The 26,720-nt window shown below is 39.2% G+C and overlaps 1 long non-coding RNA gene across 1 annotated transcript in view; it reads right to left on the bottom strand.

Moving 5' to 3' along the window:
* The window catches only part of LOC108234400, a 28,260-nt gene extending 10,411 nt beyond the window's left edge, over window positions 1-17,849 (bottom strand). Inside the window, exons 1-2 of the long non-coding RNA XR_001808524.3 lie at window positions 17,525-17,849; window positions 6,147-6,288 (exon numbers count right to left, since the gene is read on the bottom strand). This is a non-coding gene — a long non-coding RNA (uncharacterized LOC108234400). The remainder of the gene's footprint in view (window positions 1-6,146; window positions 6,289-17,524) is intronic.
* Between the last annotated feature and the right edge of the window lie 8,871 nt (window positions 17,850-26,720).

The following is a 26,720-nucleotide window of genomic DNA, read 5'->3' as shown; positions in this document are numbered from 1 at the left end:
AGGTAAGTAACCTCATATATTCTCAGGGGGCCAAGATAATGAGAGGGAATGGGAATACGAGCTACGGTCCATCATCTACTTAGAATCTAGACAGCAATGCTGTCTCCTCCTCCCAGCCTGACTCGATACACACACAGAGATACACACTAACAAAAAGAATGCAAACAGAAAAGCCAACTCCTCTTCTACACCCAATTTTGTTCCTGTCTTGTTAAGTAAATGTAATATGTGTTGCGTTTTATCATCAATAAGTCAATAGTCCATTAATTCTGGGATGGCAGTATTATTACTGTAAACAAGGAGTTCCATCATCGAGACAGCAGCCTGTTTCCATCTGCCTTTTCTCGGGTTTTAACCACTTGGTTAGAATTCATCATTCTACTCAAGTGATTTACTTCCCAGTGATATTTTATACTGAAAAACATGACAAATGTGCTGTTGTTCCTTAAAAAAGAAAAAAAAACATAACTACAGTATATAGTATACTTCCTGTAGATACAAGTTGCAAAAAATTTTTTTAAAAAATGTACAAAATTTGATTCTACTTGTTTTTCTTTTCTGTTATTTATTATTAAGTCTCTCCTTACAGTTCAACTGATTTAAAGATTATTGTAATTGTTCGAGTGTTTTAACAAGTAATAATAAGTATTAATCTGAAGCCAGACAAATAGTACCAATAAACAGAATGAATCCATGGTTTTTCTTTAGTTAGATAAGCTATAGTTTCTTTACTTAATGTCTTGTGAATAGACTTTAACGTACACACAGAATAATTGAGGTACTTTGCACTATTTCCCAGTTGCTTCTTAAAGCTGTTCAGTGGTGCCTCCATACATGGAGGAACACAAGTGCATGTGGAGACAATGTATAGCTGGGCATGGATGTCCCTGCTCTGCAAGGCTGAGTGAATTCTGCTGTGATGGGAAAGCAGCAGGGGGTCCACTCCTCAGCTTTTATTCGATTTGAGTCAAGCCTGGCCGCCTCTTTCACTTCTGGCATGCACGGGGATATTTATGTGGCAAAAAGAGAATGGTTTCAGGAATAAGTACCTACTGCACTCAGTGTATGTGTGCAGAAGTGTGTGTCTGTGTGTGTGAGAGAGTAATACCTCCTATGGCAGACTAATGATAGGTCTTATCGACACCCAGCAGTGAATGCAGGCCTTTGTCTCCTCTCGGGACGCATTATGAAAAGCTTATGGGGCTGCCTTTGACTCCTCTTTCATTCGTTCATCCACAGATAAACCCCCCCACACACACATGCACAAAAACAAACAACTGTTATATGGCTCTTGTAGTGTAGCTAGGTTATTCACAAAAAAAAGACTTGTATACTCAAAAATAAATAAGTAAAAGTTAGACCCACAGCTCAAAAACTCATAAGTCCCAAACAAAAGACAGATATTAAGACTGGAATTTACATTTTGCAAAACAAAATTACATTGCCCCAAACTGCCACTCATATTAAAAATATGGTATATAGAATGAAGGCAAAACTTCAACATACATGAGCTTGGGGCAAATATTTAAATTATTTTCAGTAATACTGAAAATTCCACAACGGATCCAGGATAATAAAGGATGTAAAAGTTGCTTTAACATCTTCATGGTTTGGTATTTTACATTTGTTTTGTATAGCAACACACACCATGTTTGTCTTTAAACTTTTTAATTATTCTTTCAATCACAACATCCACTCTATATGAGAACATGTGATTACCCTACTTGCAAAAATTATCTCAGTAGTTTTCTTTTCCTTCCTTAATATGCAAACCTTCCTGATTCATGCTTCATCAAAACCTGACCGGATTTTGAATTTGACCTCGTCTCTCCTTAAAACAAATACTGATAATAATGACTTCCTCTAAATACATCTGAACTTACTGGGGGCAGAGTTTAAATTGCACTCCACCCATCTGCAGACTTAAAGAAAAACAAAAATCTTTGATTTGTTTGAAGGCTCTATTCATTATTGTACTTGCTCTGGGGTTACAGGTTGGAGTTTAGTTTCTTAGACAAGCATCTTATGAAATAAAAATGTTTTCCTTTCCAATGATGTCAAACGTTACTTCTCACATTTTTCAGAGTTCAGCATACAGCACCTTGGGGAAGCCATCTATAACAACGTTTTTTGACGAGTCAACAAAATTCTCTCTCCATCTATATTTTTTTGCACAGCCTCATTTTAAATTTGCTTTTCTGAATAGCATACACTGAGTTGGAGTTTTTCCTCTTATGCTACTTTCTGTCATTCCCCATTCAGATTTATTTTCTAGCATGGCAACTAGAAAAAAGGGAAATAGCAATTTTACCTAATATTTTATTTTATTTTTTTCTAGTTCTGTCCATAGTGTTTCTAAACCTCAATAATCAAATGTAGACCTTTGTAAATTGCTCACCCTTAATGTCCATTTTACTGACATAGCTTTGTAAAAGAACCTCCCCTCCAAAGGCTAAGCAGCAAGGAATTAAAGGCTTCATTTAGCAGACAGGTAGAGTGGAGACTTCCCCATCCCATTCCTCACAGCAATTAGAGAGAGGCCAGGAAGTGCATTATTTTTATGATCTTATAAAGACATTAGAGATACCACTGCACCGGCCCCCATCACTGCTCAATTTACCACTACCCCTCTTGTTTTTAGCTTTCACTCAAGATATTTCCCTAAAGCCACATATGAAGATTTTTCAAGAACATATTTTACCTTTGTTGTCGATTCCTACCCTGTAATTGTCTTTTTTAGCCTCTGTCTATTTATCTTGTCAATCATCCACGTATATACCTCAATTTTCAAACTGCTTTACTTTCAGACTCGATGAAAAGCTTGTTGTTCTTTGTGCAAACACAAAGGTTACCATTTCGGCCACTTGTCTTTTAGGTTTTCGTGGTTGTTTCCCTTCTGAGTGTGCTTTTGCCCTAACAATTGTAGACCATTGTGCATCATTCGCTGGTTGTTTTGCGTGGTCATGAAACTGTCCATTACTCAGTCTGTCTCCACGTCCAGTGGTAAATCAATATGACAAGATGGAGTAACTCACCTGCCTGTCATTTTCCCATATATTGGAAAATGAAACCTTGTGACACACTGTGGCTTGAGCCCTTCCAGCCTCCCCGCTATCTATGCAGAAACACACCAAAAGAGATCCAGACCTGTGGCTTTAAAAGCCAGCTTAGACAGACTCAGCTGCTCCTCAAAGACCTCTTTCCATGGGAAGACACACTTGAGAGGGAAGAAGTGGAAGAGGAAAGAGCCGTAGCATGTCTGGAAATTGTCCAGCATCCTCTACCTTTATCATTTTTAATCCTCACCCCCCATCCCCAAGAAAACGCCTGCATCCTTTGACAAGTCCTGAAAACAATAGGGTTGTGTATAGTTACTCAATTTGTCTACATTAATCTCAGATAGTTAATATTGAATATTTATCAAAAAGAGTCATGAAAGAATGCATTTTTTTCTCTAAACAACTTGTATGAAAAATATTTTTTTCTTGTTCAATTGGTATGATTTGGACAGGCAGCTCAGTGATTAAAACCTCCAGTTTATTTAAACCATCGCTCTACAGAACCACAAGAACCCGACAAACCCTTTCATCATGCTTTCTAACACCCTATTTTTATCATGCAACAGTATGAGTACTTTTCTTATCAAAGAACTGATAATGGCAGTGATAGAATAACATAAATAAAGATGTATAGACAAGCTGCATGTGCATGGAGGAAAAAGAAAAAAAAATATGAAGAGAAGATTAAAAAGCAGAGAGCAAAGGAACTGAAGAGGTCTGAAAATCTGCTCAGGCACACTGGAAACAGTGTGTAATACATGAAGAGCCTGAAGAGAGAACTGAGTGCAGCTGTACTGGGTTGATATGAAATGAGTTAACCTGAAATGAAATGAACCGAAATATGCTGAATTGAATTTGCTCTGTCTTCTGCAGAACATGAGGTGCAAGTCATACTGAAAGTCCTGTACATAGAGGTGGATGATGCAACACTGAGATATAAAAAAAAACTGCTATTTCATTTAATGGGTGTATCAGAAACAGTACATAGGAATTGAGAACATGAATATTGCATTTGTTAATAACATATCAATAACTAGTAATCATGTATGATTTTCTAATATTTTTAGGGAAATGAAAGGGAAAAAAACCCTGATTTTTCTTATCTTTTTAAAACCAAAAAACTCAACTGTAACCAATATAAGCTTGAAAGAAAAATCACATCATTGCTATTCAAACCTCTGGGTGGAAGGTTGAGGTGAAGGAGTGTTTCATCAGAAGGGAGGATGACAAGTACCGAGAGAAACAACATTTTCTTTTCCCTCTCGCTGCATCTCTTTTTAACCATCCCCCTGTCTGTGTATGTTGGTGGCCATTCTGTCCATGCCTGCATGGAAGGAAATGATTTACTGCTGTTTTCAGCTTCACACAGAGAGTGAGAAGATTACTCACCGAGGTGCTGCTCACACTGGGAACCGCTGAAACACAGTTAAGACAATGAGGTGGCTCCTCAGCCAGTTTTCATTCCTGTGTTTTGCCTCGTGGGTAAGCTGTTTTCCAAGGTAATGATTTATTTTTCCTTCACAACATCCCTGAAGTGTTGGACTTTTTTCATTCTAATGGATGCTGAAGGCGAACAATAACGTTTCCACTACATGAAAGACATTCTTTGTAATCACACAGGTTGAATTTGTATGCGGTGGGTTACGGTATTAAGAACATTAAAGCTGATTAGGATATTTCCATGCTGTAAAACTTTTTTGCTTACTTTTTAAATTAAGTACCTATGACCAAAACCTACTTGGATTGGAAGGTTTTTTCTGTAATTTTCTAAGAATGTCTGTCAGTGTGGATGTGAAGTTCATCTCCTGGCATTGATTAAACCACTAAAACCTCATTTCTGCCCTTCAAAATTTTTATCTGTAGTTTTCCTGCCTGAAAATAATCCCCTCATGACTTAAAACAGCTTAGATGTACTTCAACACCTTTGCCTCATTTAGAATGCGTGGATCTATGAATATGCAAATCAGTCCCCGCCTCCATCTTCACTGTCTGCCTGCAGCTTTAACCCAGCTCAGACGCTGAATGAGAAGTGGTTCTACTGGATTAGAAGGAAGAATTGTTCACCTTCAAGTTGGTTCATCTGAACGGTTATTTTTTTTGTGTGTGTCACACTTTATAATGTAAGAACCAACACTTCCCAGCAGCTAAACAATGTTAGAAAATGGTGGATAATGTATTTGTTCACTCTCTAAAATCTACATTGAAGCAGCAGTTGTCATCAAAAACTTGATTTTTTTCTTTCTTGTTTGCTTTGTTGGTCAACTTAACACAAAGTGATAAGCACTGTCATTTATTTTTAACAAAAACAAATGAATCTGTGGCTAAAGCTTTAATTAGTAAAACAGAAAAAAAATATATAAAGATTTTAAAACAAAATTCTTTTGTCTTCACTTCGTCCGGGATGTTTATTCTTCGTCCATCAAACTGCCTTCAGGTAATAAAAAAATAATATCTATAAGATGTGAAGTGCATTCAGTAAGAATTCTCCTAATTTTCTTACAATCAGTTAATTTCTTAGATTTGTGTGGCAAAGGTAAAACTGCAAAAGGCTGCTTTTCCAAAATTATTTTACAAATTTATGGGTGAACTCTCAGAAAGACAAACCAATGTAAGGTATTGCTGTTATAAAGTTGTAAACTCTTTTAAGCCCCACTTTGTGTTTTAAACAGGACCAATGATAAGGGTACGGGGAAAGAGCACATTAGGGTTGTTTGTTTGCCTATTACTAAAACATTACCACCAATTTGTCTAAAATCTGACTGGGTAGATTTGTACCATTTTGCTTATGTAAAACAAACAAACAAAAAGATTGGACTGAAAACATCAGTATGAGAATTTCAAGCATGCTGCTCAATAGAAAAGAGAAATGAGTGGGAGAGAAAAACAAGATAACACACAATAGAAAAAGGTGGAGGGAGATGCTGACTCAAACAGGATGAAAGGTTCTCGACATGAGGGGCACACAAACACAAGACAAACATCTTCAATCCAAAACTTAAAAACATGCACGCACCAGACCTACCCTTGCTGCTGCACAGCTGACTCAGGTAACAGAGACATGTTTTCAGAAAGGTACTGAGCTCTCACCTTCTGTTTAATCGCCCTTGTCTTTTCTTCATTGCAGTCTGCCTGGAAGGTGTGTGTCGGGTCTGCTTTCAGTTCTCGCCTCCGTGGTGAACACTGAAAGTTCTCTTCCTTTTCTTTCACTTGTGCCTGCTCCTTCAATGACCTGACACACACACACACACAAAGACGGAAAGTGGTAAACAAATTGATAAGAATCTCTTTATGTTAAATAGAGTAATCTCTAAAAGCACCCTATGTGTCAAAAAAAACAACAACTTTCAGCTCATAAAGATGGACATCATGTTGTAAGTTTCTTACTTATGGAGTCAAAATAATTAAGGCAAGCTGAGATGCATTTTATATGCATTCCATTCGGACTGCCACATAAACATTTTAAAGGAAATCCTGACTAACTTCCAGTGCTTTTATTGCTGTGAAAAAACAAGATGACTCACAATAAACAGGAGGTTGAACACAGAAAACACTGACTGGCATTCAGGAAGAGCCATACACGTTGATGAATACTAAACATCAATGTATTAAACAGCTGTATGGGTGTCATTTATGGTTTTCATACCTATTGGCTTGTTATAGTGTCCGTTCTGTCTTTCTTTTGATTACATAAACTGTTTTGACATGTGCTGTTTGGGTAATTTTATCATGGCTGTAACTGCTCTGAAATAATTGACACGGTTTGTTTCGTGAGTGTGCGTGCAGGGGGTGTCTTACAGTGCACTGATGAAATTGCTAACAGCTGTGACAGCCGCCATTCAGCGCACAAACACTCTTTTCGCCATCTCATTTGTAGTGTACAGCTGCACGGATAAAGCATGAGGGTTAAGCAAATAATGCACAATGGCCAGAAAACAATGCACCAGCCCGGTCCCTCCCCTATCACTCACACACACCCTCACACACTCGCTCCAACTGCAGCATTTTTAAGAGTGCGCCAGCTGCATATGTGAAAAAATGACTAGCGCTGCTTGTCCTCTTTATTGCTGCAAACAGAACAGACACCCCTGCTACCCTCCCATTCATTCCAATCTCCTTTCTTAATGATGAACCTCCTCAGTTGCACTCTCTCTTCGTTTGTACCCCTCCAACCGCACCCCTCCAGTCTGGTGTCGACCCTCGAACAAGGCAGCAACAGTGCTCCTTTGTCTGCCCCCTTCCCCTCCTCTCTCGTCTTGCCCCCTCACCCTGCCCCGAGTGATGCTGGTTGGCGGGGATGGAGGCATGCCTCAACACGAACGCCAAGAGGAAACGAAGGGAGCAAAAATGTAGATGGGAGTTGGGTCAATAAAAAAAAGAAAACTGCAAGAATCTCTCAGTTGATTTTTGTAATTCTTTCATTTCTGTCCTTTAAGTCAGTTCAGCTGTGCTGAAAGCATTTGTGGGGTGAGGAGGGAAAGCAGAAGGTGGGTTTTGAGTGACCACACCCTCAGTGAACCCACTGACTCCGGACTCAGCATCGCAGAAACTCATTTGCAGAGAATCGCAGCTAGTTTAGACAAGAAAGCTCATTTTAAACAGAAAAAAAAAAAAAAAAACATTTAAATTTTTTTTTATTACCACTCTTTGAAAAATATCCCTGTTCACTGGCTTTCATGGTTAAAAAAATAATGTGTGTGATACTCCACTGTGGAATTTGTAAAAATAGCCTTTAAGCACACAACATATAATTTCTCATTTATGCAAAGAAAACAGACTCTGCCCGCTGAGGTTAGTCAGGACATAATTTTAGCCGATTCATTTTGATGCCACTGCAAACCCAGCTCCCTAATAGCATAAATACACCTTCTGTAATGGTGTTTGGGGGAATGTCTCATTTGGTAGTGAGGGAGGCAGCATGGTAGAGCGATACCTTTTAGCCAAAACACATAAACTCTGTGGCACCTCGAAGGCAATCGGATCATTAACCCCAACTAATCTACAAACGTTTTGTTTGTTTGAAAGTGCCTTTTGCAGTTTAGGTGCTCGCACATTTAAACCATGCCAGTTTACTCTGAGCTTGAGAAAACAGGATATGGTGTATCTGTAGGCAGTGACGAGGTGTGAGTTACAGTATCTATGTACAAGTGTGTGTGTGTGTGTGTGTGTGTGTGTGTGTGTGTGTGTAGAGTATCTGCTGTGACAGGCAGACAACATGTAAGAGAGAGCAAAATAATGTGTGAGAATGCTTAAATATGTGTGTGTGTTTGCATGGCATGACTGTACTAGTGATGCAGCTCCACCACAGTGATCTAGACTCCTGCCTCCTTGTGACACCCGCTGCGCCTGCTTCATTAATCAATATGAGAGATGAAGACAGACTCCTGCTGCGCCGTGACGGAAAACGGTGGCTTGTGTTTCCAACTGTGTGTATGTGTTTGTGAGTGTACCGAGACTGGAATGCCCTCGGGTAGAACATGGCAGACATGATGCAAACCTTCAAGGCTTCCTGCCCACACAGATCATCTGCATTGTTAGTGCCTTCATGTCCCTCTAGAAAAAAAAAGTCTGACTCTATTTGTTGACTAGAATAGACTGATGTTTGCTGCTGTAATAATGTGAATTTCCTACATCTTCTAATGTCTTTACAAAATGAAAACTATTAAAGCTTTTACTTTTAGAAGGTCTGTTCTATTCAATTCCACAGTTTTCTTACTTTCTGAGGAAACACTCAGGGTAAGTACTTTTGAAAATTTAAATTAAACATTAAACTAAAATCATGTGGAGTATGACGCTTCTTTGATGGAATGACTATTGTCCCACTTTTTCCAATGGGACACAAGCCTTTGAAGAAATAATGAACATCTTCAACTTCAATTTTAGGTTCACACACACAAAAATGTAATTACGCACATCCAAAATGCAATTGGTGAGTCTCTTTTAAAGCTTGAGCTGTAAAAAGAGCTTTAATGGCTTACTGGGAAATCTCTGAAAACAAAGGTTTACTGTACCTCAAACCAAAGGGGAAAAAGTCCCAAATAAACTGCAATTTTCACAAGAGACCAATGAAATATACTATACTGTTTTTTTTTTTCCGTCTTCACATATTTTTAGCAGACAGGCTTTATGGATCCATTTCAAAGTGCTAGTCAAACTGTGACGAAAAGTAGCTTGCTGGAAATCCTAGTGTTTATTTTCATCTAAAAAAGTAGGAACAAACACCTTTAAAGGTTTCACTTTATAAGCAAGTGAGAAAACAATGTTATCACATTCAAAATATCAGAGTCTGTCACTCACACAGGTAAGTTAAAACACCTCTGTGATCTTGGTAACATGCACGCTGTGATGTAGCTGATGCATTATAGAGCACTAAGTTTGGCTGAATTTTGCAGGTGCAACATTTTCCTACGTAAATTTTCCTCAGTCTTTGCAGTTCACACTGCTCATACAAACACATGCAGTAAAGGTGACCATATTGTGATGGCTTTGAAACAATTCACTTTACAAGAAAGCAATATCAATTTTAACGAGGGTGTGCAATACATCATTGCCACATCTCTTTGTGAGTTGAACAAATGGTTTGTTACTTTTGAGAAGGCTGACATGGGAAATATATTTTCAGGTCAAGTGAGATTTATGATTATCAAAATGAAGAGTTTTTTATGGTTTGGGATAAAATGAATTAGTGAAATGGAATAAAGCAGGCTTCACACTTTGCTTTGGGTTGCTTGACTGCAATATAGGACCAAACTATGATATCATGATATTTACCAAGATATCATAGTTTGGTCATAATTTATCAAGGTATTTATTTTGTATGATCTAAATGTACTTACTTAAAACAGGCTTTGGAAGATGGCTACAGTCTTCAAGTGCACCTATGGTTGTTAATAAAGGAAATTGGTTTGAGTTTAATAAGGCTAGTCACAATGCGTCTGTGCCTTTTATTTATTTTTACAGATGTTAAACATGACTAAAATTACAGAAAAAACTGACACCATGAATTTCATTAAATGTTTGAATGGAAGACAGCTGTTGTTAAAGGATGAAGCTAAAATATCAGTACGTCTTTATCGTTAGCTTTGTTTTATTTCATCTTCTAATTTAAAAAGTGCAGCACAATCATGTGAATGATTTTATTTAATTTCACAGACTGTAGAAGTCAATAAGACTGCAATTTTATGAATAACCACTTAGAATTTACATCAATGTAATATGATTTACATTCAAGTTTATTTTCTTTACTGGGAAACGAGGAATGTGTGTAATTTCCTGGTGCTCCCAATGACTTAAGCCACTAAGACCATTTGTACCACAGAACGTTATCAGTCGTTGGAAGGCTTTGCCTCCACAGCGTACCACAAGACCATTTTGTGTGTATTCAATATAACTTGTGATGTTTGGCCAGGACTCAGTGCCCTCTTTGTTTGCCATTGTGCATTGATGAATGAATCGTTCTTCCAAATTTCATACAGAGATGCACTGTGTGAAACCATAGCGACACCTCTGAGACCACTCAACTGATGGACAGATTATATATGTAGCCACTGAGAGTAGTACTTTGTTTATAAACTGCTATAAAGGGAGTTTTAACCCTTGAATTAAAGTGCATTTCATTGTATTACACATTATGTATTCAGCATTTCTTCTAAGTATTGAAAATATTGTTTTATAAACCAACAAAGAGATAATTGGAATTTAAGTTAAGATTAAATGTTTTAGGTTTTACATTTCATATTTGTTAAACATAAGTATAAACAATGCATAGATTTTACTGGGACTCATACTAAAACCCTTTGTTTACTCATAAGAACACTCCTTATGATAACATTATTCTGAAAGTTTTCTTGCAAAACTTCACATGTATAAAATCCTGTTTTTTTTTATTTTATTTGAACAAGAACTGTGATACAGTAGTCGATTATTAAATAGTGTCTTTTTAAAAGTTACTTATGGCTGACAATTTGTATAGCAAAAATAAATGATTTCCAAATGCTCAAGTAAAAATATATTTTTATGTGCTGAAAATGAGTGTTGTGAATTGTCAAAATGTATCCCTATATTTAAAGTTAAAATAAATTTTGCTTATAAAAAAGTAATTCTGTATCATTTCTTAACCCAGAAAGACCTGGTTGGATAAGGACATTGTGTGGTTTGACATTGTCAGTCTGACACTCAGACAAAGGGGTCGATGTAGGCCTCAAGAGGGCAGATGACAAACACTCCTAAGCCATAGCCAGACATAATCCCCCAACCCCTCCCACACACACATACACACCCACACACACCTCCCGCCAAAACCCTCAACAAACTCAGGGTGGAGGTGGGCTTATTCAGAGCATATTAGGGAGGTGAAGGGGGCCAGGCACAGAGGGACCCTCTTCACTCAGCTGTCCTAATCGTCTGAGACAACCCCTCCAGAGGCAGACCTTCCCGCCTGCAAACCCCACCCCACCCCCCTCAGGCATGTCCCAGACACATCCAGGAGTGTTTACAAGGGCAGGCGGCCATGAAGTAGAGAAGCTGACCAAAAAATGAACAGCCCCCCTGGGAGCTGTAGTTTAATTGTCCATCTTCTTGGTCCAAATTAAACAAGCTCAAGCGCGTTCAAGTATCCACACATAGGCACACCCCACCCACCGACCCACCATCGCTACCCCACTTTTAACAGACTGGCACGTTCCATAGAGAATGCCACTGATGCAGAATGATGAGCGAGACCCCATTGTCTCGTTATATTGTCTTCAATTAGGGAGGAGATGATGGGAGACAATGAGAGGAGCATTTGTAATCATGAGCCTCCCAAACTCATGCTGAGAAACAGAACTTCATTATGCCCAATGGTCCCTCATTGACAATAAAACTCAGAAAATATGCAGTTCATCCTTAGGAAGTTTTCAAGCATAAATGGATCGGAAAGAAGTGAGTCATGAAGAAAAACTGTGGGGGTTCTGAAACTTAAGATAACAGCAGATATGTACAGAGGCATATCGCTTTCTTTTATCTGAACAGCAAGTGAGCAACAGATTATAATCTGTGAACTCACATTAATTATATCTGCAACTCACTTGCCTCATGTTAAGTTTGCATTTTCAAGTTTTTGAAAGTGAGAAACTGGAGGGGTTTAAAGAAAGAGTGAGTGGATTAAATAAAAAAAGAATCTCTGATAATCCCTTAGGAAAAACAAGAAACTCGATGATCCTCTGTGCTACTTTTTCCAGGGATAGATTTCCAGGCATAAAGTGTAGCCATGATGTCTTTTCATCTTTCCCCAGCAAGTGCTTTACAAGCTAAGCTCTGAGAACAGAAGCTCTGGCAGCGCTTGTGTCAGAACTACCGGTAAAAATGAGACTTCTTTAAAAAAAGAAACTCAAGAACGCATTATCTGCATTTACCTGGAGAGCGTTCAGCTGAGAAATGACTCTAACTCGACATATCGCCGGCTTTGTAGCTCATCGCGTCATTTGAAAAAATCACGTTCCACTGAGGGTGTCGGGCTTTGATAGAACCATCCAACCGGACAAATACTGCTTTCAGAAAATTGTGCAAATGATTTCTTTCAATTGGGATTGTGGCTGTATTGTCTCCACCCCCACCCCCTACTCCTTCACTCTTCTCCTCTCTCCTCATGGCACAAGAAGCTAATCTGTGACAAACACTTGCACCAGCCGTAACATATTGCAAAAACAGTGATTTTATTTTCTTTATATTATGCAAATTAACAAATGAGGGAAAAGCCAACATCCTTGGAGACCAACTGGAGTTGTACACCATGTTTCATTTGACTCATCTAACCCTTCAGCTGCTCTTTTCTATGTAAAATATCAGAAAGGCACCAAATATTTTTAAATCCTTTTTTGTTATTTTTGCCTATTTGCAGATAAATTTTGACTACGATGGGTGAGAGATATATCCATGAACTTGAGCTGCCCCAGGGCTAAACATCCTTTACTATGAAGCCCCATTCCCTTATCTGATTCCAGCAAATGGGGCAAGATGATGGCCATGCCAGCCAGTGCCTTTGATTTTTTTTTTAAAGCATATCCCTCTGCTTTCACACTGCTTTATTGATTGCCGACAGACCTCATTTTGTTCCTCTGCTTCCACAACGCTCTATTTGTAATGTGATCACCCAGATGAGGATGGCAAAGAGATGGACAGATACTAATCCCCCTTTTCTCCCAGTCTCAAGCATAGTATCCAATGAATTTTGCTTTTCCTTTCTGTTGATCGCCTCTGTCAAGTTTTGTCACTGCCTGAGGCTCCTAGGTCAGGGCATAATCCACATTTAGGAGTTAATTTCTGTGTTCAACAATTGCCTCCATTAATTTATTTGCAAAAGGAAAGGGCTAAATGACATTAAGCGCATTCAACAAAAGTAGTCTGGTCAGGCCTCTTCAGTGATGTTGATTTTCAGCTCATTCTCAAACGTTTCTGGCCAGAGGCTTAACGTTAAATGTGCTCATCGACCTCTGAGGACTTGACACATTCCTCCATGTTGAACAACACAGCGCAGCAGTGCAGCGTAGGGAGCATCTGCCTCGTCACTCCACACAGATGGCAGCAGAAAGTATGTAAATTGGTTCATTAACCTTACAGTGCTTTAACCAGCGGGCCATGCAAAGGGCTCATTCAATCTGGGCTTTCTTGAATTTTATTAACGCCCATTAATAACATCAGGGAACTTTTGCTAATGGCCTGAGGTGGTTTTCTGTGGTGATATCAAATGCTGTAGTAATTATACATGACATCCTTCTGATTAACACTTCTGTGATTATTATACCATGTAAAAATTCCATTTACTCCCTTTAAAAGACAGTTATCGATCTTCTCAGTTCAAAAACATTTAGAAGAAACGTTATCACAGCACTGCCCATATCCCAACAAGTACGCTTGGATATTTAACCCCAGACAATAGAATGGCATGAAGAAAAAGAAGAGAGGGGGGTTACAATGTGAATGGGATCTGCATTTTCATGTGGCGTTTCCCCCAGTGCGTGCAGAGTGTGTGAAAAATTGGCTTGTTGTGAGTGTCTGTGTGTGAGCTGCCAGCAGTGAGGGCTTGCACCTGGAGCAGGGAGGAGCAAGCGAGGGGCCAAGGGTCACCTCGTGGGCTAAACAGGATTGGAGTTTTCCCTCTTCCTAAGGAGGCCAGACGGCCCCCGCGGCTGCATCGCACAAGCAAGCCTTTCACGCCCCTTCCTTCCTTTTTCCTTCTCTCCTTCCTCTCCTGGTCACCTCTTTTTCTTTTCTCCTTTGGAAAGGCACAGTAATCCATAACCCACTCAACTATCAGTGGCTCAATTATCCCTCCGGTTCCCCTATTTTCTCCCCTCGGATGAAGATTTAAAAACAATTAACCTCTTCACGGCTGGGGACTTTTCCTAGGAAAGGGCACAATTGTAATTGAATGACTCCACCATTTACATTCCTGACCATGACTTCACTCCTTCACGCATAAATCTGGTTACCAAAATCCTAATCTGTGGCTTTGTGATCATTCTATGTTATTATCATGGATTTTGTATTATCAAGCTTTGAAGACAGTTTTACTTCATGCAGGAATTCACCACATAAATTGTTGTTAACATTTTCAAAACACTCTGGTGACCTAAATATTAATAAATTGTTTATTTTCAGACCACATGTTCAAGTATAAGAGATGTTACAAAGAAGAAATCTATTGAGTGAGCAAAACACAAGCCAGTAAAAGCCAGTAGACAGCACTTTTCGGAAAATGGCACAACTAGACTACTTCACACCAAGTGTCTATAAGCCATAACGCATCCCCCACATCTTCAGCCTTCAATAAAATGTTCTCTTCTCCTTCGATACAGAGGGGCCTCCTATTCATCTCCAGGTAGAGAGCCTCAAAGTCTAGGAGGGAGGAACAGCTTGTTGCACCCATTGAGCTTTTTATTACTTCCCCTTCAAAGGGTGGTGGCAGGAGAAGAGACAACCTCAAATCTCCTCGATGCCATGACGCAAAAGAGTCAGAAAACAAACAAGAAGGGAGGATTTCAACTGATGCTCTGTGCAGATTTTACCACCACTCGGTCATCAAAACATCCTATTTGAGCAGATTACTTTGTTGTCAATGCACAGCGAGAGCCCGTCCAGCTGTTAGGGGATAATCCTCAAACAAACAAGTTTATCAAAAATGGACACATTTGAGAAAAACAACTGGCAGCACATCAAAAAAAAAAATCACCTTATTTAACTAGAAACAGCAAAATGTTTAACAAAAGACTCCACCCGGCCATTTTATATAACACAAGCTAACTGAATATGTAGCTAGCCCAGCAAAAACAAAATGATGAAATCCACGACCAACATGCATCAAGAACACAAAGAGGAAAACGATGCTAAAGAAGAATTTAACATTAAAAAAGAAAAATAAGGCACTAACTTTAACTTTCCAACCATAATTGTTAAGAAAATCTTTCATACAAGAACTTCAAATGCCAGAAGATCTTAACCATCACCTTCAAGACGGTCGACCTGAAAGCTGAAGTACGTCATCAACAAAGCCTTCGTTTAGATACAAGGTAATCAAAAAGTTTATTGTTTATTTTGGAAATTTAAAAAAAAACCTAGCTTCTGTTTCATAAACCCGACATGTTCATCTATTTTTCCGAACAAGATGAAAATTTAGAGTGAATAACATCACACGGAAAGAAGTTAAAAGCAAGAAAAATATTAAAAATAAAAGTCTCTTGAGGGAAAAAAGATTTATAAAAAACTAGCAATATAGCCCAAATGATCTAGAAAGAGCCACGTAGAAGAACACAAGAGCTATGATCATAGATGCTCGCCTAAACAACACAGCTAACTTGTGCACACACACGCACACACACTCAAGAGAACACAGAAGAAGTCTTTGATGTTTTCTCATGGGTGTGTGTGTACTGCAGCTCTGTGAGTCACCCATTCTCATCCAAGATCCAGCGACAGCAGCACAGTAGCACTGAAACTGCAACCCTCGTAACACGCATGCAACGGCACAAACTTAGAAACAACATCGCGCGTCTTGATTGGAGTTGGAGAGCGAGGAAAAAAGAAACCAGACGAATGGGCAGGGTAAACCAGGCCAGGAGGGGAACCAATATAAAAAAACAAGGAGGAGAAGATGAAAACCTTAAACAACTGGCTGAGCTTCAGACAGACTCAAACTTCTCTTGATCATCATGTCTAGCCTTCAGGTGTCTGGGGTCGGCCAAGTGTAGGCGCTAGTTAGGTTGAGGGGCGGTGGGAGGATGGGGTGGGTGAGTGGAGATAACACAGCAGCCAGACAAAGAGGGAATAAGAGCGCTGCCTACATACCACCAGCATCAAGGAAGAGAGGGTGGGAGTCAAGGGAGGAAGCGACAAGAAGAAAAGAGGAGGCTTATAAAAATTTGATTAGACAATCCTTCGCTGAAGTGACTTTCTGTGTCGGTTTGCTTTTCTTTCTTTCTTTTTTTTCCCCTCCTCTCTCATCTCGCCTGTTCCCCTCCTTCCTCCAGACTGCTGCCTCAGAGAACAGGGCAGACAGATTTTATAGGTCCTAATTAAAGCCATCTGAAGCCTTTCAAAACATCAAATGGCCCCGGTCCCCCAGTCTTTTTTTCTTTTTTCCCCCCTCTGATTGTGTGGAAGGAACAAAAAAAAAAAAAAATCAGAGGACACCTATTTTTTTGCTTTGACTCCCAAATGTACTTAAATGTTTCATCCCTTGCACCCCTCCTCCTATGACCCCCCAGGACCCCCTAATTTCCAATCAATACAAGGGTCCACAGAGTGACATGACCTCAGAAGGTGGATTCACAGGACAACAGGACATGCATTTTAGTAACTTACCTGTTTCATTTAATAAATAATTGTAAAGTATTTTAATTAAACCATTTTGAAATGATATATAACTACATATTTACCCTCATCCTCCTGGCGGGTTGAAGTGAAGTGCAGCCCTGTTTTGGTGCGCTTCAAGCACTCCATTTATTTCTCCTGTCTGCCCCCCCCCCACCCCCCTAATTGTCCTCATTGAGCCGTGTGGACCGGTTGCACAGCCTGCCTGCCTGCATGTCTGACTGAGGTCAACGGGTTTAGCGTGTGCTTTTTTATCTATATTTCATCCTATGGCGCTGCGCGGAGACAGCCACACATTCACAATGAGAACATTCACAGAGGCACACAAAGAATGTCGACAGCACACAGAGCAAAGAAAGAAAAATAAAGAACTCAGATTACTTCAGAATAAACTCAAGTCAAATACGTTTGAGTATACAAGAGTGTAAAATGATTTTAAATGTTTAAATCTCCTTTAAATGGCTACAAAAAGAACAGAAAGCATTCGGCGCAAAAAGTGCCCCAAGCAGTCATGCGTTTAAAAATGAGGTCGAATACAAAATACTAGCCATAAAAATGATCGTTTTTAAGATGGAAAAAAGGATATAAAATAGAGGAAAAAATCTAAGATCAACACTTACTGTTCATTTTAGCAACTTCTGGGTGTTTATTGTCTCGCCCCTGGCCGCGTCTCTCCGTTTGGACCCAGAAAAAGTCTCGTCCAGCAGGGACGCGGCGCCCGGGCGCCTCGTCGGGAGGAAAGGACAGATGCGGAGCGTGCGTGGGATAACACCTGGTCAGCAGCGGGGAGGGACACGCAGTGGACGTCCGATTCCGCCGATGTCAGGGTCTTCAGTGATGCCCGCACTCGCCGGGATTGAGCGCTGAGAGGACGGGGGAGCGCACAGAAAGGCGTCATGTGAGTCGGGGCGAGGTGCGCCATTGGCCAGCCGCGGGGAAGTGCGATAAGGCTCCTCCGCGCGCCATTGGCCCAGGACGGACGCGGAGGCGCCTCCTCGCCAGTCTGTGCGCAAGAATGTGAGTGCGGCTCAGTGTTCATAATTTTCACGGAAGGGAGGGGGTAGGGTATGCTGGTGTGTGTGTGTATGTGTGCAGTAAGTGACAAATTGCTACCGAGATGTTGTGTTATATTTTTTTTTTGTTTGTTTTGTTTTCTTGTTGTTCTTTTGTTTTCAGTTGTGGATAAGAGCATATCCCCTCTGCTGGACCGAGAGAAACCACAGGTTAGTCCACATATCAAGTTTAGCATGACTAAACTTGTCAATAAAAAAACCACATCTAGGCAAACTGTGACATTTAAGGTTTTGGCTTCGTAAAGAAAGATTAAATATCACACTAAAAATTCAGTCTGCAAAATCATTTGCTCTAACTAACCGTGCCCATGACTCTTCAGCCCCTCAACCTTTCCATAAAAGTAGCCAGTTTTAGAGTTTCCATTGTTCTGTTTTACCTTGCTCTGGTAATTCTTAGTGTTTATCATGAAATATAGCCTGTGAACTCCACACACATTCACACTGGGGTCTAATTTTGCAGCAGTGTAGCATGAAAAGTATGAAGATTGTTGACAGGAAGAAAACTGACACAATTTGCAACTCATAATTTAATTTGCCAAATAGTTTTCTTGGTTCATTTGCTTGGCAGTAATCTGCTTCTTCAACAGCTCAAACGCATTTCATTTTTAAAAAAATATGTTTTATATTATTTTTTAAGAGGAAGTATTAAGAGGAAGTATTCCCAATCAGGTAAAAATTTACACCCAATGTTTTGAAAGAACATCATAAACATCTAACAGCTCATGGTGACACATTTTCATTCTCACTTTATGAAAAACTAATTGAAATTTAGAGTGAAAAGACCCACTCCAGTCTTTACAATATTTTTTTTTATTCTTGACAAGTTCCCTAGGTAATTCATTATTCAAGAATAACACAGTTCATTTAAAAAGTAGAATACAACCTATAGGTGTTGAAGTAACAATTAGTGGATCAGCCTGTTTCATATTCACTTTGAATTTGATCAAATTTGCATATTTTCCTCCTATTTGTGCTACTCTTCGATTTTCTTTTCTTTCCGCATTGATTCTTTACACAGTTGGACTTCGCAGAGGGTAACGACACATAAAAGAGCATCCTTTCGGTGTCTCGCTGTGGTTCTCTGGAGTGTGGAAACTCCAGGTTCTGTATGGGTGGGAAATAGAGCGCATGTAATCTGAAGCACGCATCTTCCCTTGCTCAGGCTGCAGCGTTAAATCGATATTCCGCAAAGCTTTCCCTTGTTTTCACATTCACTTGACTGCTGCCATAATGCGCCGTGAGGGTCGAGCAGCCTCTCCTTGATTTTTGTGGCACTTGCACGCCCCCCATCCCCCATCTCCTCATCCCCCCCAGCTCTGTCCTCCCTGTTCCTTCTCCTCCACCTCCTCCTGCAGTTGACTTCCCTTCACTCCATGGTAGGCACCCTCATTTGGATGGCTCCAAGGCGATGCTCCTGTTCCATTTGTCTCCTGCGCGAACGGGAGGCGGCAGGACTAAAGCGCAGCGTTATCTCGACACAAAACATTATCTCCACTTTGCTCCTCCAACACCGTGAAACCAGGATTATTAGTTGCTTAAGGAGTGGGTTCAAGGATTTTGAGGCTTGCCGCCTCACTTAAAGAACACGAAGTATGTGGCGCAACACATCACACATGCACACATCTTTCAAATTCCTTCGACAAAAGATATTTCCCCTATCCTTGTCCCTTGTGAGTCCCATCAGTGCTGTCTTGCCCGCCACTTTGGAGAGTATAGCTAACAGTATTATGACTGGACGTGTGACAGCAGAATTTTTCACCAGAAAAAAAAAACAGCCTATCATTTCCTTTTGTAAGATTTAAAAGCTCGTTGTGCATCCTGGTGTACAAAGATACACTTTTAGCATTCGCACATGCTCGCTTGAGCTCTACAGTTATGAAAGCAAAACCCTGCCTCTGCAAAATGGGTCATACACTGCAGTCACTTTATTTCAGCAAATGCATTGTGCTTGTGCGAGTGCAAGACATGCAAATGTGTGATTAGACATCAAAGGCAAAACTCTGGTATTAGAGCATGGGAGTCTTTGCTGAACCAGGACTTGAGCAAGTCAAGCCACCGAGTGTTTTCAGCAGTTTCAAGCTTGTATGATTTAGTTTGCACGGAAAGCCAAAATGTCACTCTTTCCTTAATACCTTCAAACAGACAAGAAGGTGCTCTCCTTCTAAAATAAACTCCAGTGGCATCATTTTTTTATTCCACCGCAGTCCCCTGTTTGCTTGACACGACAACAGGTTCAGCAAACATTTGAGCACATACAGTAGGATTTTCTCCGAAGACAGAAAATAAAAGCATTCACCCTTGGTACATGTAGAAAGATCAACTGTCAGGCTAATATAGACACACACACACACACACACACACACACACACACACACACACACACACACACTTGCGGATATTTAACCACTGTGGAATGAATTTGAGCTGTGGGGTTCAAAGCCTTGCCAATCAAAGAGGGAGCTCTACGCTTCCGTATTATAGACCCATTGCTGTGCGAGCTAATCTGTGATGTGCTCTAGCCCTATATTTAGACCAGTGTTTTGTGAACACTTAGCATAATTCGCTGAGACGACAGAAGCTTTTCAAAGCCGTTAACCTCGTCTCTTAAAAACTCATTTTGTCGTTCTTCAGCTGTGCATTCCAAAACACCTGTTCTCATCTTTGTTGCCTTATGAGTGCTCATCAATTCTGAGAGCAAATTGTTTGTTTGTGAATAGTGATGGTGGTGAGGCGCTGAGATCATGGCCATTAATGCAGACAGACAACTGCTGATTGTCTCAGCTGCTCATTAAGGAATTATTTATTTTTGTTCAGGAATTTCATTTTCATTTCCATCATCCCATAATCGAACAATACATCTCAAAGATAACGTGCATAAAACTTGAAAGGAAGAAAACCAGTAATACCTCCACAGCTGGTTATCATTTAGCTACATTTATTACTGTTCAGGAACGTAAAGCTAATTTCAGTTTGCATGTGAATGTGTGTGCACACGTGAGTACCAAATGCTCTGATCAGGTCAAGGTAGAACAGTGGGAGTTGGTCATACTAAAAGCTTTTACCTCCATCTGCTGTGTGGCCTGCACAGGCACACACGTTTACACACAACTGCATAGATGAGACTGACTGTCTGGTTCAAAAGCTTGTCCCTTAAGCGTTATACGCTGTATGCTTTGGCCACAAAAACAAGCCACACCGGGGGCTTGTATGGCATCTGCCTCCCTGCTCCTGAAGCCAAGGCATGGGGCCGAGGGAAGAGCCTGGGGCCGAGATAAGCTCTTCCTCCCCTGGTCACTGCTACGCCGTGGGGACCGGAGAGGCCTGGAGCCTCAGCTGAGCACCACTGATAGTATCCACAGGAGTGTACATGTGTGTGCAGTTGGAGTATCCACGGGTGCACACGCTTTTGCACATTTGACGAAAAAGACAAATATCACAGCTAAGACAAAAAAATAAAAAAAAAATGTCTGTCCCCGAAGTCATAAAAGTTCTGCAGTGTAGAGCCAAGTGTTCACAGAAGTGTGTGCAAATAGGTTTCCTCTTGAACAGCGCTTTAGCTCTCAGGGATCTGCACAAAATCAAAACTAACACTAATATTGTGTTTTTGCAGAAAGGACTTTGTAAATAAAAAAAAGATTAACTATGTCATCTTATCTATGCATATAATGTTTTACAAAGTAGATTACACTGCTTTTAAAACTGCAGCGACTCTCGGTAAATTGAGTAACAATATGTACTATAACTGAGCAGAACAAGTGCAATGATCTGATTTGCGCATTACTGAGCTTTTTTTAAGAACAATAAGTCTGTAGAAATCTAAGTATAAAATTGATATTTTGAAAAGACAAAGCTTGTAAAAAGTGTAGTACATTGCATTACACAAAGTGCATCTGACAGTGACATCAGCGAATGTGGCTTTCGCAACGTTGCCCATTGTATTAAATCACTGAGTTATTTTTCTTCTGCGCCCTCATTTACAATGTTAGATTAATTTGACTGCAAGCAGGAAATCAATCTGTTCTTGTTCACTTGCTCTAATTCATTGTTTATTTAACATGAGTGTAATCTAGTCCTTTGTCAAATGGCAGAAAAATGGTCCTTCTTTGTTCAGCAGCACTGACCTTATCAGTTCAACTTGTCATATTTGGATACTCAATTACTCATCATGTTGAGAGTCACATCACCTAATGAGGCAGGGAAGCACATTTAATTAATTTTGGGCTTTTTTTTAAATTTGTGATGATGTTTGGAATAAAAGCAAATGTCAGAACAATTGGTGTAACAAAAAACAAACTGTTAAAAATCCTTAATATACAGAAATCTGAATGCACTAATTATTATAACACTGTAACATGTTTCTATAGTGACTGGGGGGAGGTCTTGTGCAACACATAATTTTCAAAATAAAAGCTGTAATGATCTTAAACCATCTGTTAAATGTGTTGTGGGTGTCATTTTAACCCCAGTTAATCATTACCACATTAATTTTAAAAAGACAGTCTGACAATTAATCACATAGATTGAATTAAACCATGCTGTGGAATCCAGAAGCAACAGCTTAGCATTTTATATTCAGTTTATTTAGTTAGAATTTGAGGGGGATTTTTAGATTTATTTACGCCACAAATCAGGAAGAGGTCAGTTTTGTACTTTTGCTAACAGAGCTGAAGCTTTGATTGACAAAACTGTACTCCCTTTTTGGTGTTTGTCAGTAAAATGTATAAAATAAGTGGTTATAAATTTCAGAAACACTAACAATACCAGTGGTGTATGATATGCTGAGATATTTAGTAAACTTTGGGGTCCTATTGCACCAGCATTATTCTCTATGTGGTTTGTGTCTCTGTGGCAAGTGCATTAATTAATTTTTGTCACGCTCATTATTATTTAGTCATTCTGGTCTGGGGGATCAAAGTTGTTTAATTATGTTGCCCTTGGTGTGAATCAAGCCAAAGGCATTTTATATCATCCTACTTTTAATGGTACAGACAAGGTGCTCAGACATGGTGCTCCAGTCTTATCTGACAAAGTATATTGACCTCATGAATGGGCGACTATGTTCAAATGAAAAGATTTGTTACCTTCATCAGAAATACCTTATGTGCCTTTATTGCATAATAGTTCTGTAAATGCCATCTTTTATCATTTTTCCTTCTTTTGCTTTCTGTCACTACCGTATTAGACGGCAGAATTTCACCCTTTCACAAAACCGAATTGGCCATTTACCAAACAATACAAACGGGTACCATTAAAATGAGATACCACAGGTTCAGATAAAATACTAATGTATATACGATGTGTTAGGAGTGAGAGGGGACTCTGTTGCAAAGTTGTGGCTCAGTAGTTATTCCTAATGAAATGCACTCTATTTATAGAACAAAAAGCTTTTTTATCATGTATGAGGACATGTGGCTTGTGCTGTAAAGTGTTCAGTGAGTGGTCAATAAACACTATATCAATATAAATCATACATTTCCAAGTCCCTCAACTGCTTTCATGAATGTGACCAACTTATAAAATCATTTTAAACTACTCTAGACATCTACTGCTTTATCATTAGAAAAAATTGTTTTGTTGAAACTGTCAGTTTTATTATGTTTCTGCCTCTTCTGGCTAAGTGCCTTGTTTGGGCCCATTGTACTTCACAAAGACCCAAACACATTTTAACTGCCTCTACAATTTCACCTTGTCTCTTCATTTGGTGCACTCAGGTCCATAGAGTGTCAATTTTTGGGGGATGTTGGGTGAAGAGGGGGTGTTGGGGTTAATTAGCCCTACAAATAAAGATTTCTCAGTCTACTAAAAAGTTTCTGGAATGTTTAATTAAACCATCATAAATCAAAAGGCCTAGCATTTCATGAAGAAAAGCAAATCACCCACCACCTTTCATGCCAAAGTTTTAGACTTGAATCATCTCATGATGAGAAATGACAGAGTTGTCGCTCTTTTGGTCAAACCTTGAAATTAATGTTATGTGACATTGGGAGATGTTTCACTCAGAGTATGTGTTGTGAATGACTCTCAGCTGCCACTATTTAAAATTTTAGTTCACTATCTGTAATATCGACTAAATTACAGCTACTTTTGTGTTGGCTAATATGGATTAATTGAAGCAGCCATCTTGAATTGTGTTGACTCCAACTGTTAATCAGTTATAGATGTACATCCAGTGATTACTTTCTGTAAAGACAATGAATGTTCTTAAAGTAGTTTGTTGTTTGTGTCTGTCTGTGTCAACAGGTACATCCTCATACAGACATAGGCACAAACACTATTGTCCGTTTTTGCTTCCTGGCAGTGGGTAACAATAAAAGGGATTAATTTCTGCAGACATTACAACAATATAGCTGCTGGTTGCAACTGAGAGCTACACATTGGAGCTCTTGCTCAATCGTGTTGTGTTTATTAATGGGGGAAAAAAGACAACTAATGACACATTAGTTACTTAAAGAAGTGTCCAATTGTGAAATGTTTTAACCAAAAATTTAAAAATTTTGACCTACTATTACAAACCAAGCAGTCACTCAAAATGTAGGGTTAAGGATAGCGCTAAAAAATGGGATTTCTTGTTCAAGAATCGTGCAATAAGACGCTGGAATGATGAATAATGGGCACAATGTTAGTTTAGTGAAGAGTGTTATTTTAGTTCACTGGTAAGGAAGCTTGTCATATTAAATAAAGAATTAAGAACATGGTTTAATGTACCATACCTTGTCGTATGTGTAGCCTTTGGACTTCTAGCAGGCATGTGTTTGGACAGGATGAGCAAGGGAGACATATACATGGAGAAAAAAAATTCCAGAGATCCAGGTCAGCTGTGGGGCCTCAGCTGGAGTGGAAGGCTACACCTGTCAGCGCTTGGGGGCCTCTCCCTCTCTCTTTCTGTCCAGCTGGACGTGCAGAGCCTCTCAACCCCCCCAACCCACCCAGCCTCCACCTCCCAGATCCAGGCCAGTTCAGCTCAGCCATGCGTGGCCATCTCTGGGAATTTATTCCGGATGCTTCCTGTTTTATGCATCCACTCCTCTCACACAGTTTTTCTCTCAATCTGTCGCCCCCTCCATGTTTTCTTTTCCGCTATCTGTCGCCTAACCCGTTTCCATTTTGTCACACTGAGAAAACCCCTCTTTTTATATGATTTTTATACACTCCAATATGGAAATTTAAAGCTAAACTGACAAAATTCAATACACATGGGATATTTGACAATATTTAGCACTCCCATGTGCTCACAGTCAAATAAAACACGTTCTATTTGAATTTACTTCTATCACACATGGCATTAAAGTCCAATCTAATTCCAACTGTATTAAAACAAATGAAGCAGATATAAGCCACAGGCAAAGTCACTTTTTTTGCACTTAGTATGTTGGGAAAAACGATGGCACACATATCTAAAGTTTCCTTTTCATTGTTAAGTTTCAGCGGGAACCACTAAAGAGCAGAACACATTCCACCCACTCTTGACTCCCGCTGTGCATCCAAAACCTCCTCTCAGCATAGTCAGCAGAGACAACAGCTGGAAACACTAAAACGTTACTACAAGCATCCTTTTTATTTTCATATTGTGTCTGTAGCCTGTTTTTCTCAATGTGGGCCAGGACTGTAAAACTACAAAATTACAATTCCTGCAGTGTTGGCTACAGTTTATTATGTCAGTCGCGCAGAAGTAGAAAAAAAATGGCAATAATCTTTTGTATATAGTTCTCGTTTATGTTAGAAATAAAACATCAAGGACAAAAATATGTTACATGAAAGCCCTGTCATTTTACAGAGAAAATATTGAATAGCAGTAAACAAATCATCTTGTTCCATATTTTGTACTGGTGGTAAACTGTTCATAGTTTAAAAAAAAAAAAAAAGATAAAATCAGGGGTCAGATAAAAATAAATGTTCAAAAACTCCAACTCAGACACAATATTACATAGCTTACATTTTATCATAGCATCACATTTATGAGTGCAACTTTTCTGTCGAGCAGACAAGTTGTACGGTAGGTATATTCAACAAATAAAGTCATTAAAACGGATGTTTTACCCTAAATACAAAGAAAAGAAACCCTGGTCTCATTACTGACAATTATCTGCCCAACTAGAATGGTCACATTTGTAAAAATAAATAAATAAATAAAATACAATAAAACAGCGTTCACTCTGCTCCAATTTTGACACTGAAACTGGATGCTAACTGAATTTATATCTAAGTCAGGCATATAAAATATGTCTTTATATTGTTTCTCTTCCTGATTTTCTTTTCTCTTTTACAGTTATTTTGTCCCAAATATATTTAATTTTATTGTTGCTCTTTCATAAAGGCAGCTATATGGACATCACTGAGTCCAAAATAAATTTCCCCAAAGAGACAGTAAAGCACATTGTACTGTATCTTATCATATTGAATTATGCTACATTGGATCACATCATAGCTTATCATGTTGTGTTGGATATTATATTGTGTTGCATTTCATTACACCTGGTTTTTCTTTTCAGGTCTGTTCAGATTCAAATAATTTCTTCTCAGAAAATGGACAACATGGTAATGCAAAAAATGAATACACAAATAAACATACATTATGCTCTGCCTTACTTTTACCCATAATGTTATAGTTTTTTGCAACAAAATATGCAACAGACCCCTTCCTTAATAAAGTGAGTCAACATTTTATTGCACACATAAAGAAAAAGTAACATAAATGAGTCTAAACCTACAGAAATGTAGACAGTTGTTTGCTCTATATATTTTT

The sequence above is a fragment of the Kryptolebias marmoratus genome, linkage group LG24 (genome assembly GCF_001649575.2).
Source record: "Kryptolebias marmoratus isolate JLee-2015 linkage group LG24, ASM164957v2, whole genome shotgun sequence".
Classification (NCBI taxonomy): Eukaryota; Metazoa; Chordata; class Actinopteri; order Cyprinodontiformes; family Rivulidae; genus Kryptolebias; species Kryptolebias marmoratus.
Note: the sequence above shows the minus strand (reverse complement) of the source record. Positions and strands in the feature narration are given on the sequence as shown.